This window comes from Sus scrofa, chromosome 10 (assembly GCF_054392235.1).
Source record: "Sus scrofa isolate SSC_HxYL_T2T_F1_AM1 chromosome 10, Sscrofa_HxYL_maternal_Yorkshire_Landrace_v2.0, whole genome shotgun sequence".
Classification (NCBI taxonomy): domain Eukaryota; kingdom Metazoa; phylum Chordata; class Mammalia; order Artiodactyla; family Suidae; genus Sus; species Sus scrofa.
This window is the reverse complement of record NC_139392.1, coordinates 55987956-56000684: the sequence shown is the minus strand read 5'-3', so window position 1 is coordinate 56000684 and position 12729 is coordinate 55987956.

Below are 12729 nucleotides of genomic sequence, written 5' to 3'. Positions count from 1 at the left end.
TTTCATGTTTTTCCTTTTAGAGGTCTCCCTGCAGTGTAAAAAAGGGAATTTCCCATCGTTTTCAGGGCAGTTTCTCAATCTTACAATGTAGACAAGTGTTTTGTTTCCTTTTTTTTCTTAATAACCAAACTAATAAATTTTTTAACAGAAATCACAAACACTAAAAGGACTCTTTTTTTCTATTTGATAACACTGTTTAGCATTTTCAAAAAACTGATAATTACCTGATTTGAAAACATTTAAGAAATAGTTTTTGTAACAGCTAATCATTGATTAGATTGAAATTTAGAAATGAGAAGTTCCCATTGTGGCTCAGTGGAAATGAATTTGACTAGTATCCGTGAGGATGCAGGTTTGATCCCTGGCCTCACTAAATGAGTCAGGGATCCAGCATTGCCATAAGCTGTGGTGTAGGTTGCAGACGTGGCTTGGATCCCAAGTTGCTGTGTCTGTGGCGGAGGCTGGCAGCTGTAGCTCTGATTCAGCCCCTAGCCTAGGAACTTCCATGTGCCTCAGGTGCAGACCTAAAAAGCAAAAAAAAAAAAAAAAAAAAAGCAAGCAAACAAACACCCCCCCCCAAAAAAAACCTATTCCATGAAATGTGGAGTCAAAATTAAATTCACTCTCTCATATTTAAGAAATCCTTCAATTTCTGACATGAAAGGAGAAAGGCAAGTTGTTGAACTGTATGGATTGCATGATGTAATTTGTATTTTTTAAAAATCAACACTATAGAAATTATTATGCATTTATAGTCTCATAAACAGGGTTCTACAAGAGAAAATACTATTCTAGTTGCTAGAATTACTTGGGGCAAGGTTTGGGTAGGCACTGCAACTTTATATATTCTGCACTGTTTAAATGTTTTAAAAGTAAGCATGGGATCTAAGAAAAAATAAAATTGAAAATAAACAAACATAAAAAGAGAGGGTCTACAAAATGTTATAAACTTAAAATCCCACAAATCCTAGCTCCTGTTCTATTCATTAAGTGATAAATTTTCTTTGTGTATTTGCATAGCTGCTTCTTCCAGGGCTTAGGGAGTATAACTTTCATTGGATTCTTCAAGAGGTCCAGTTACAAAAGGATTAAGATCATGGTTTAAGGAGTTCCCGTCGTGGCGCAGTGGTTAACGAATCCGACTAGGAACCATGAGATTGCGGGTTCAGTCCCTGCCCTTGCTCAGTGGGTTAACGATCCGGCGTTGCCGTGAGCTGTGGTGTAGGTCGCAGACGCGGCTCGGATCCCGCGTTGCTGTGGCTCTGGCGTAGGCCGGTGGCTACAGCTCCGATTCAACCCCTAGCCTGGGAATCTCCATATGCCGCGGGAGCGGCCCAAAGAAATAGCAACAACAAAAGACAAAAAAAAAAAAAAAAAGATCATGGTTTAAGAGGAGTACATTTAGGAGTTCCTATCATGGCTCAGTGGTTAACGAATCCGACTAGGAACCATGAGGTTGCAGGTTCGATCCCTGCCCTTGTTCAGTGGGTTAAGGATCTGGCGTTGCCGTGAGCTGTGGTGTAGGTTGCAGACACATCTCGGATGCCGTGTTGCTGTGGCTCTGGCGTAGGCTGGCAACCACAGCTCCAATCGACCCCTAGCCTGGGAACCTGCTAGGGAGCTGCCCTAGAAAAGGCAAAAAGACCAAAAAAAAAAAAAAAAAAAAAAGAGGAGTACACTTAATAACATAAACACCTATTCATGATACATTGTTATATAAATTAGCAGATTATGTGCAACATAATTCCATTTTTATAAAAAACCGGTCTATCTTTATATGTATAAAAGTAAGACTGAAACATTAGAGTTTTTCACAAGTTATCCCTTGATCATGGAATCATAGATTATTTAAAATTTATTCTTTTTTTCCCTCAGTGGTTGTTAAACTTTCTACAATAAAAATATGATATTCTAACAGAGATTACATTATTTAAATTGTCACAACTAATTTTGGAAGTTGCTGATTAGATTCACAGTTATAGTACGTGTATAAAGGCAGGTTATAAATCATAAGGCCCCTACAAAGGGAATTATTGTTTTTTGAGCTTTAAAGCAGCCACAGAACACAAACACCAAGAGCCTTTGCCTGAAACCAAAGGCAAGCGTTGGAAAGTCTCATTCATACATTACTCTCTTCTGTCACAATTGACTTTGTAGACAACACCTTTTAAAACAAGAGTTCCACTCTTGGGCATATATCCTGATAAAACTTTCCTTGAAAAAGATAGGTCACACAACCGCATGTTCATTGCAGCACTCTTCACAATAGCCAAGATATGGAAACAACCTAAATGTCCATCAACAGATGAATGGATTAAGAAGATGGGGTATATATACACAATGGAATACTATTCGGCCATAAAAAAGAACAAAATAGTGCCATCTGTAGCAACGTGGATGGAACTAGAGACCCTCATACGAAATGAAGTCAATCCGAAAGAGAAAGGTAAATACCATATGATATCACTTCTGTCTGGAATCTAATATATGGCACAAATGAACCTTTCTACAGAAAAGAGACTCATGGACTTGGAGAACAGACTTGTGGTTGTCAAGGGGGAGAAGAGGGGAGTGGGATGGACTGGGAGTCTGGGGTTAATAGATGCAAACTCTTGCACTTGGAATGGATAAGCAATGAGATCGTGATGTGTAGCACTGGGAACTATATCTAGTCACTTGTGAGGGAACATGATGGAGGATAATGTGAGAAGAAGAATATATATATGTATATGTATGGGTCCCTTTGCTGTATGGTAGAAATTGACAGAACATGATAAATCAACTCTAATGGAAAACATAAAAATCATAAAAGAAAACAAATTAATGCAAATATGAAAGATTTGGATTTTTAAATTTCAAAATAAAGTCATGCAGAATTATCTTAGGTGTAAAAATAAGAAAATTTTTATGAATTACTGAAGAAACCTTAGTTCCTATTTTAAGGTATTTGAAATGTGAGTATATCTTTATAATCGCAGGGCTAGACTAGCCTTTGATTCCTCTGATCACAATGAGATGAAAATTTCAGGACAAAAATCAATCAAGTTAATAAAAGGGTTTATTTATTCTCTATGTGTATCAGTCCCCAGGTTCAAGATCTGGATCTTGGAGAGAACACAGCAGTGACTCACAGAGATGATGGAGGTCTGTGTGGCACTGTGCTGGCCGAACTTACTGAAAACCTGTCCTTTGGAAAGTGCTGGAAATCCATCATCTAGGGTGCTGGATAAAGCTGTTTATGGGAAGGTAGCTCACTGTGTGAAGGGGTGCCAACTGCTGGCTGCTGGGTGTCATGTGTTGGAGAAGCCACCCAATGGGACGTGATGGTGGCCTTTGCCATCTGTAGGTTAGGCACTCAGAAGGAGTGTTAGCCAAGTCGGGCTTCATTAGCAGAAGTCCATGGTACTGAGCCCACGTGTAGCCTCCATCCCAGTCACGGCAGCCACTTTGCTCAGGGGTCCACTAGGGAAAGTGACTGACATCTCAGAGCATCATTGTGTCCATCCGATGATTAACCCTCATTGCAGTAGATGCGCTCAGGTGGGCTTTCATGTGGAACACAAATACCTTCACAGTTTGTGCCTATTCATGGAGGTCCTTCCACATCACCTCCTCTCTAAACCTGCTTGTCACCAATCTCTCAGTCCTATTTCTTCCAAGTCTCCAAATTCACCAGCCCAACAATCGGCAACTGCCCCAAAACAGGATAGATCCATACTTCGGTCCACCCCTCACTCTAGACACAGACAACCAAATCTATCAGTCAAAATTCTGCCCGTGGGAAGGCTTTTCCTTTACCTTTGTCCTGCAGGGCGCCCCCTGCATGGGCTGCAATACTGCAGCTGTCTCATTTTCGAATGGTGCCAGCATATTGTACATATTGCCCATCTGTAAACCAAGTTTGATTTTTTGTTCTTCCTCAACTGGTCTTATATACAAGGTACCCAAAATATCTAAGTATCATCTGTAGTGCTTTTGGTCTTCCTCTTATAGATAGGAATCTTCCATTGCCAAAGAACTTGTGATTCCTCCCTGAGAAATTGCGACAACGAGGTTTAATTCTAGGACACGGGTAAAAATATTTTTACAATTTCTTTTTACGTTAAGATTCAAAGTGACATTGGGAGTTCCTGTTGTGGTACAGTGGGAACGAATCTGACTAGTATCCATGAGGATGTGGTTCAATCCTGGGCCTTGCTCAGTGGATTAAGGACCCGGCATTGCCATGAACTGTGGTGTAGGTTGCAGACGCGGCTCAGATCTGGCATTGCTATGGCTATGATGTAGGCTAGCAGCTGTAGCTCCGATTCAACCCCTAGCCTGGGAACTTCCATATGCTGCAGGGTGCAGCCCTAAAAAGCAAAAAAAAGATTCAAAGTGACAAGCTTACCTACCTTGACTGTGTATTGAGAAATGGATGTTGAAAAAGTAAGGAAACACGATTCATAAATAAGACAAATTTTTAACCAAAGGATTAGTGGATATCACTCAATGAGTCATGAAAATATCTTACAGGCTGCCTATAAATATCAGTGACTCTGGCCTGTCTTGCTTATGAACAGTGGTCATGATATGCTAGTATATTGTTTCTATAAGAAATGAAAATTTGCTACTTGGCTAGAACCAGCCAATTCAGGCTACATTTGGGGATTTTCCCAAGAACCCCGCATAACACAGAACAGTATAGTAGGAGTGCTTCTTTCCTTTGGGAATTCATTTCTCTTCATCCCCATGGTAGGCAGAATAATGCCCCCTCCCCAAAGATACCCACATCCTAATCCCCAGAACCTGTGAACATATTGCCTTATTTGGCAAAGAGACTTTGCAGATTTTGTTAACTCAAGGACCTTGAAATAGGAAAATTATTCTGGATTATCTGGATTATTCTGAATTATCTGGGCCCAGTTTAATCACAGGAGACCTTAAAAGCAGAGAGTCTTTCCGGCTGTGGTCAGAAGAAATGAATACAGAAGAAAGATCAGGGAGATGCTGAAAGGATGAAAATGCAACCTGACTCTCCCAGAACCCAGGAAGTTAATAAGAAGCTCTAAATGCCCTCGAATTCCAGACCCTGTTCCCTATAGGTAAAAGATCATACTTTTTGCTGTTTTAGGGCTTGCTTTCTGCTCTGTACAAAACTTTGTGGAAGGGGAAAAACAGGCCCCTGAGAATGTGCCTCTATGCTTGAAACTTCTTGAAACTGCTCCTAACTGCTTGTTTGGCTTCTGTAAACCTGCTTGCATAAGATAAAAAGAGGAGAAGTCAATCGCCTAACCGACCCCAGTAAGATCGGGCGTGCCACAAAATGTTGAAAATCCTGATAAATATATCTTGGTGACAATATGTCTCCCCCACCCAGAGACAGGCACAAACATGTAACTCCAGAACAACTTAAAATTAATTGGTCCACAAAGCGCGGGCTCTCGAAGTTTTGAATTGACTGGTTTGCGATATTTTAAAATGATTAGTTCGTAAAAGCGCGGGCTTTGTTGTGAACCCCATAAAAGCTGTCCCGACTCCACACTCGGGGCCGCAGTCCTCTACCCCTGCGTGGCGTACGACTGTGGGCCCCAGCGCGCTCGGAATAAAAATCCTCTTGCTGTTTGCATCAAGACCACTTCTCGTGAGTGATTTGGGGTGTCGCCTCTTCCGAGTCAGGACGAGAGGGATTTTCATTCGACTGGCCTTTCAATGCAACACTTCTGGCTTTGACGGTGGAAAAAGGAGGCCATAAGCCAAGAAATGGAGTGGCCTCCAAGAGGTTGAAAAAGGCAAGGCAAGAAAATCCCCCTGGAGCCTTTAGAAGGAAATGCAGCCTGGTCAAAGTTTTCATTTTAGCCCAGTAAGACCTATGTCTGACATCTAATCTACAGAACTGTGATATAATGTGTGTGTTATTCTAAGCCATTATGGTTGTGGTAGGTTGTGACAGCAGCAAAAGAAAACTAATACCACCTCCACATTGACTATACATAAGTAATGGGAACTGCTGTATCTACACCGTTCTTCCTAAACTCGCATAACCTTAACTCTAAATGCGATTGTGCTGGGGATTTTTTTTTTTTCTTTTGGGCTTTTGAGACAGAAAATGTTGATGTGGGGTTTTTTTTGGTTTGTTTTTTGTTTTTTGTTTTTTTACTTCTGAATTGGAGTTAAGCCATTATTATGCAAGTATCATCTTAACAACCCCCAAAGTCAGGATAATTCATTCTCTAAATGAAGGTACTCTTACACTAATCTGCATACAATGGAGGCTTAATCATGTTTGCTGAAGATGATGACAATAGTAGTAACCATAGATGAGAGGTGTTCTCTAGCCGTAAAGGAAAATAATGCATAAACATGAAACAAAACACTTTTTAAAAAAGATTTTAATAGATTGGAAATGTTTGAGCTCTACTTCCATGTGTAAAGCAATAACCTTAAATTAGCTGTTACACTTTACAGATACACTGGCCTGGGCTCAGAGTATCTCTAAAACAAGCAAGAAACTGATAACAGTGCTTGCCTCTGGGGAGAACTGGTAGACTTTGGAAGGAAGACAGGTTTATTTATTGAACATCATATTATGCTTTGAGATTATACTTCATACATATAGTATCTACTAAAACCACTGCTTGATTTTTTTCAACTTGAAGCTTTTATATTACTTTCTTGAGGGGCCATGCCCACGGCATGTGGAAGTTTCCCGACCAGGGACTGAAACCTCACCATAGCTGTAACAGTGGCAGATCCTTAATGACTAGGCCACTGAGGAACTCCTACATTTTACTTAGAATTTTATAGAGAGGAGGCCTTTCATAGATCAAGCTGTACACATGTATTACAGTTGCAGAAGCAGTGATGAGAACCAATCAAGTGACAAGCATGAAGTTTAAAAACTCCTCTTTAGGATCCAGAAGATGTGGTACATATACACAATGGAATATTACTCAGCCATTAAAAAGAACGAAATACCAGCATTTTTTGCAACATGGATGGACCTAGAAACTATCATGCTAAGTGAAGTCAGCCATACAATGAGACACCAACATCAAATGCTTTTACTGACATGTGGAATCTGAAAAAAGGACAGACAGAACTTCTTTGCAGAACAGATGCTGACTCACAGACATTGAAAAACTTATGGTGAGTTCCCGTCGTGGCGCAGTGGTTAACAAATCCAACTAGGAACCATGAGGTTGCAGGTTCGGTCCCTGCCCTTGCTCAGTGGGTTAAGGATCCAGCATTGCCGTGAGCTGTGGTGTAGGTTGCAGACACGGCTCCGATCCCGCGTTGCTGTGGCTCTGGCGTAGGCCAGTGGCTACAGCTCCAATTAGACCCCTAGCCTGGGAACATCCATATGCCGCGGGAGTGGCCCAAAGAAATAGCAAAAAGACAAAAAAAAAAAAGAAAAACTTATGGTCTATGGAGGAGACAGTTTGGGGGGTGGGGGGATGTGCTTGGGCTGTGGGATGGAAATCCTGTGAAATCAGATTGTTATGATCATCATACAACTACAGATGTGATAAATTCATTTGAGTAATTTAAAAAAATGAAAAAAGAGGAGTTCCCGTCGTGGCGCAGTGGTTAACGAATCCGACTAGGAACCATGAGGTTGCGGGTTCGGTCCCTGCCCTTGCTCAGTGGGTTAACGATCCGGCGTTGCCATGAGCTGTGGTGTAGGTTGCAGATGTGGCTCGGATCCCGCGTTGCTGTGGCTCTGGCGTAGGCCAGTGGCTACAGCTCCGATTCAACCCCTGGCCTGGGAACCTCCATATGCCGCAGGAGCGGCCCAAGAAACAGCAACAACAACAACAAAAGACAAAAGACAAAAAGACAAAAAAAAAAAAAAAAAAGAAAAAAGAAACTCGAAAAAAAATAAAAATAAAAACTCCTCTTTAAAAAAAAGTCATGGTAGTTCCCGTCGTGGTGCAGCGGAAACTAATCAGACTAGGAGCCATGAGGTTGCAGGTTCAATCCCTGGCCTTGCTCAGTGGGTTAAGGATTTGGCATTGCTGTGGCTTCGGTGTAGGCTGGCAGCCGTAGCTCCTATTGGACCCCTAGCCTGGGAACCTCCATATGCTGCAGGTGTGGCCCTAAAAAGCAAAATAATAATAATATAATAATAATAATAAAAAGTCATGTGTATGTGAGTGAACATGTATGTTTGTACAAACAGCTAGAATACCCACTGTAAGGAATAGTGACCATCTTTGGGTGGTGAATAAAGTGATTTTCATTTTCTTCTTTTTGCTTTTGTAATTTTCTAAAAATTTTAAGGGACATTAAGTCACACTGTAATTAGAAGAGAAGTCATTTTATTTATTTGTTTATCTTTTTTGGCTGCACCTATGGCATGCAGAAGTTCCTGGGCCAGGGATCAAATTCACACCACAGTCATAACAATACCAGATCCTTAACACACTGCACCACCAGGGAGCTCCAAGGGGCCATTTTAAGAGACCAGAACTGCCCTTGACTTGAACTCAGCTCACCCCATGGACTCATTTTCCAATTTCCCTGTAGCAAAGATAAAGTTTCCCAGTCACTCCATGTAAAAGAGGGCTAGCAGAAGAGAGCATGCTGACCACCTGATGGAAATCACAGATCAGTTCCTCATGGATGAGTCTGGTCTTTAACACATCTAGTCAAGAAATTGGAACTTTCAGTCAGTACATCCCAATGTGATCAGTGAATAGGAGACTAATTGAGGAAGTTCCCAGTGTGGCTTAGCAGTAGCAAGACCCACTAGTGTCCATGAGGATGCGGGCCCCACCCCAGGCCTCGCTTAGTGGGTTAAGGATCTGGCATTATTCTGAGCTGTGGCATAAGTCACAAATCCAGCCTGGATCTGGTGTGGGTGTGGCTGTGGTGTAGGCCAGCAGCTGCAGCTCCGATTCTACCCCTAGTCTGGGAACCTCCATGTGCTGCAGGTGCAGCTCTAAAAAGAAAAATAAGGGAGACTGAGTTTCACTAAACTTGCAAGTGGCCAAATTATACCTAGAAAAATGAGTTAACTTTAATAAGGGGTATGTTTTTCTGGTGAACAAAGAGCTCTGGCCCACTATTTTCAATTTTTTTTTTTTTTTTTTTTTAGCAGTGGCATGCTTTCTCCAAGCAAGTGTTTTATTTTGGGTTGGTGTGTGTGCTTTCGTGCATATGACCAATATGTAAAACAGAGAAGATGAATGTTCTGGTTGAAGACAAAGGAAAGGACTGCTCAGCCTCATGTGATCTTTCTCCTCCCTTCCTCAGCTGTCCCTTAAGACAGTTCCTCAGAACCCCCAGGACTTGAAGGAGTACCATCTAACACCAATTTATCTTCTGGTACCAAATAAATGAACAGAGGGTTGCTTAGTGAGCATAGACCTGAAGGAAAGAGACTTGGAGGAATCTGCCCTCCAGGTTCTGGGAAACATCTGAAGAGCTTTACCAGTTCCACACAACACACACCTCTCTGAGAGATGGAAATATATGTTTTCTAGACATAGACTCTTTCTGCCTCCAGTAGATAGCAACGGACAGGTAAGCCCACTCTCTGAAAACTAAACAAAATCAGCAAACAAAAATCCCTGGTCTTTAGCAACTGCCAATTTCTGTGGTGTAAATACCCCCACTGTGACTGATTTCAAGTGACCAACAGAATTTCCCTCAATATTTAACCATCAGTTCTGTAAAATCTGTATTGCCAGCTCTGACAGAACATGGCTGTATGTGTGCTCCACGCAAAACACCACCTGCTGTTTCTTCTCTTTTTGTTCACACATCTGGGCTGTGAGAGAGTTTAGTAGGTGATAGCTTTCTTTGATGATGTTCCTGTCTTGATGATAGGTGTAGATCTGCTTTATAAAATTTAGGGCTTTCCTGAATCTCTAAACAATCACACATCAACAAACCATTTTTGGATTGTTTTGTCAAAAAGTAAATCTACTTGCCATGTGTTCATTCTTACTGGCTTTATTCAGATGACAACCAAATTCTGAAAGTTTCACTATTTATTGACAGCAGTGATTCTGACAAATTATAGCCAAAACTTTGGCCTGGTGATGTTTTCATATTTATAGAACTTTTTCCTCCCTTATGACTCATGCTATACTTTATTCCTGGAAGTGAGATGGACAATTTTTTTTTTTTTTATGGCTGCACCCACAGCATATGAAAGTTCCTGGGCTAGGGATTAAATCTGAGCCACAGCTGCAACCCACTCTGCAGCTGCAGCAGCACCGGATTGTTTTAACACACTGAGCCAGGCCGGGGGTCAAACCCATGTCTCTGCAGCTACCTGAGCTTCTGCAGTAGGGCTCTTAAGCCATTGCACCACAGAAAGAGCTCCAAGCTGGACAATTTTTTGTTTTTTAACAGCAACACCAGATCCTTAACCCACTGAGCAAGGCCAGGGATTGAAGCCACATCCTCACTATGTCAGGTTCTTAACCTGCTAAGCCACGATGGGAACTCCAAGATGGGCAATTTTTTAATAAATCCTATATTCACGTGGCCACAGAAGAATTGGACCTGACCAGATGATTGAGTTAGTCCCCCTTACTGGTTATTATCCATATGTTCTGCTTTCATGCTGAGGACCTGCTTGACCAGTTTGGTTTTCCAGGATAAATAACTCCTGGTTTAGTTTTTTGCACAATCGTGTAATCTCACCATCCTATGCAGAATAGCAAACACTGTAAAATATTTCTCTTCACCTTTTAGGCAGCATTAGTGTGCGTAAGTGGCTGGCTGATGTCAAGTAAAGAAAACAAAGTAACTGCCTACCCCAAATATCTCCACCTGCAGGTTCATCAAATTACCTGAAATTCTCAGCCTGGGGAGGTCACTCCTTTGAGGTAAATTCTAAGCCTCCAGAGGAACTCAGAGCTATGAAATATTTAACTTATGAGGGAGAGGTCTTAGCAGTTAGAAATACAATTTTTAGGTATTGATGAATTTAATGAGAAGAAAACAGGCCAGATCACCATAAAGGAATGGGAGAAAATTTCAAAGCTTGGACGAATGCCATGTGTAGGCTCTGGGCAGAGTGAAGCAGAGGGAGCTTTGAAAGGGAGTCAAAGCCCACATTAATGGGAGGTGAATTACTCAAAGACAGACCATAATTCTAAGATTTTCCTTTTCTTCTTGGCTTTGATTCTAGCACATGCATGATTCTGAAACACAAAACGCAGCCTTGCCTTTCCTAAGTGAAGTCCCTTCAGTTCCATCAGCATTGCAGCTGAAACTGAAACGTGGATGAGAATACCACGGAGATGTTCCAGCCCCATGCAGAGCCCTTTGCTCTCTGAATGGGTGGCAAGCATGAACGGTAGTCACCAGCGTGTAATGAGATCAGGTATGAGTACGATTACAGGAAGATGAACAGAGACAGTGGCTAAAGGAGAAATCTGAGCTGAGGCAGGCAGCCGAAAGCAACTGGCAAGTCGAGTCATTATATGTGCAAAATCGATCCTTCCGGTCAGGGTTTGGGAGACTCCTTTGGTGCCAAGAAGGGCTTAATTCAATTAGCAGACTGCTGTGGGAAAAAGGCTTGTGTAACCTTGAGCCTGCCTGGATATCTTTAGCTCTAAAGGAAAGTTATTTTGGGAGAATCATCAAAATTCACTTGTTCAGCACTCAAACCCATCCAGGATATGCTCCCAGAAACTCAAGGGACGCTCTGTCCCACATCCTGTGTCTCTGCATGTCACTTGCCAGGAACTTGGTTACTGCTTCCTATCCCCAGCTCTGCTGGGCTCCCCACTGTATGCTCTCCTCTCCCTGAACTGGCTACAAGCACTGTGAAAGGACCTTAAGTGTGAAAAAGGAGCCATCTCTAAACAGGGTCAGCGGGAGAAACTCCAGTTCAGTGTGTGCCCTTGGATAAGCCATGCCAACCTCTCCTTGGTTCTCTCTTTTCTAAAACTGAAGGCGAGTTCCCATAGTGGCTCAGCAGGTTACGAACCTGACTAGTATCCATAAGGATGCAGGTTCGATCCCTGGCCTGGCTCAGTGGGTTAAGGATCCGGCATTGCCATGAGCTGTGGTGTAGGTCACAGATACTCAGATCTGGCATTGCTGTGGCTGTAGTGTAGGCTGGCAGCTGCAGCTCTGATTTGACCCCTAGCCTGGGAACTTCCATATGCCACAGGTGGCCCTAAAAAGCAAAATAAAAATAAAAAAGTAAAACTGAAGGGCTTGAAAAAAAAGCAAATGGAGCTAAACAATCTCTGAAGTAGTATTTCCAAACCAACGTGACCAGAACAGCTTACAGGCAAGCTGACAGTCATCTGGCTGGCCCCGCCTAGCCACACTAGCATGCAGAGGTGTTGAACCCTAAGGCCTCTAGGGTGGCTGGAGCCCCTGAGTCTGAGTCTGTCACTTCCAGATGCAAACCTCTCCATCCATTTTTCTTGGTATATGGTATATATATCAATTTCTCTGGAAAACACTAGAAAACATTGTTTCCTTCCAGAGCTCACATTCTGTGACTAGCATTTGCATTTCCCAGAGGGAGAGCTTCCAAAACCCTCAGGCAATATGCGTGGGAGCCCATGAAAAACAGCAGATGAGGGTTTTCTTTGGGGAGTCTCGGAAATACTTTAAAGATGCTTACAAGCAAAGGTAGAGAATTTGTAGGGAGTTAAGAAGAGTTGGCCTTTGGAGTTCCCATTGTGGCTCAGCAGTAAGCCATCGCGACTAGTATCCGTGAGGATAAAGGTTTGATTCCTGGCCTCACTCACTGGGTTAAGGATACGGCAT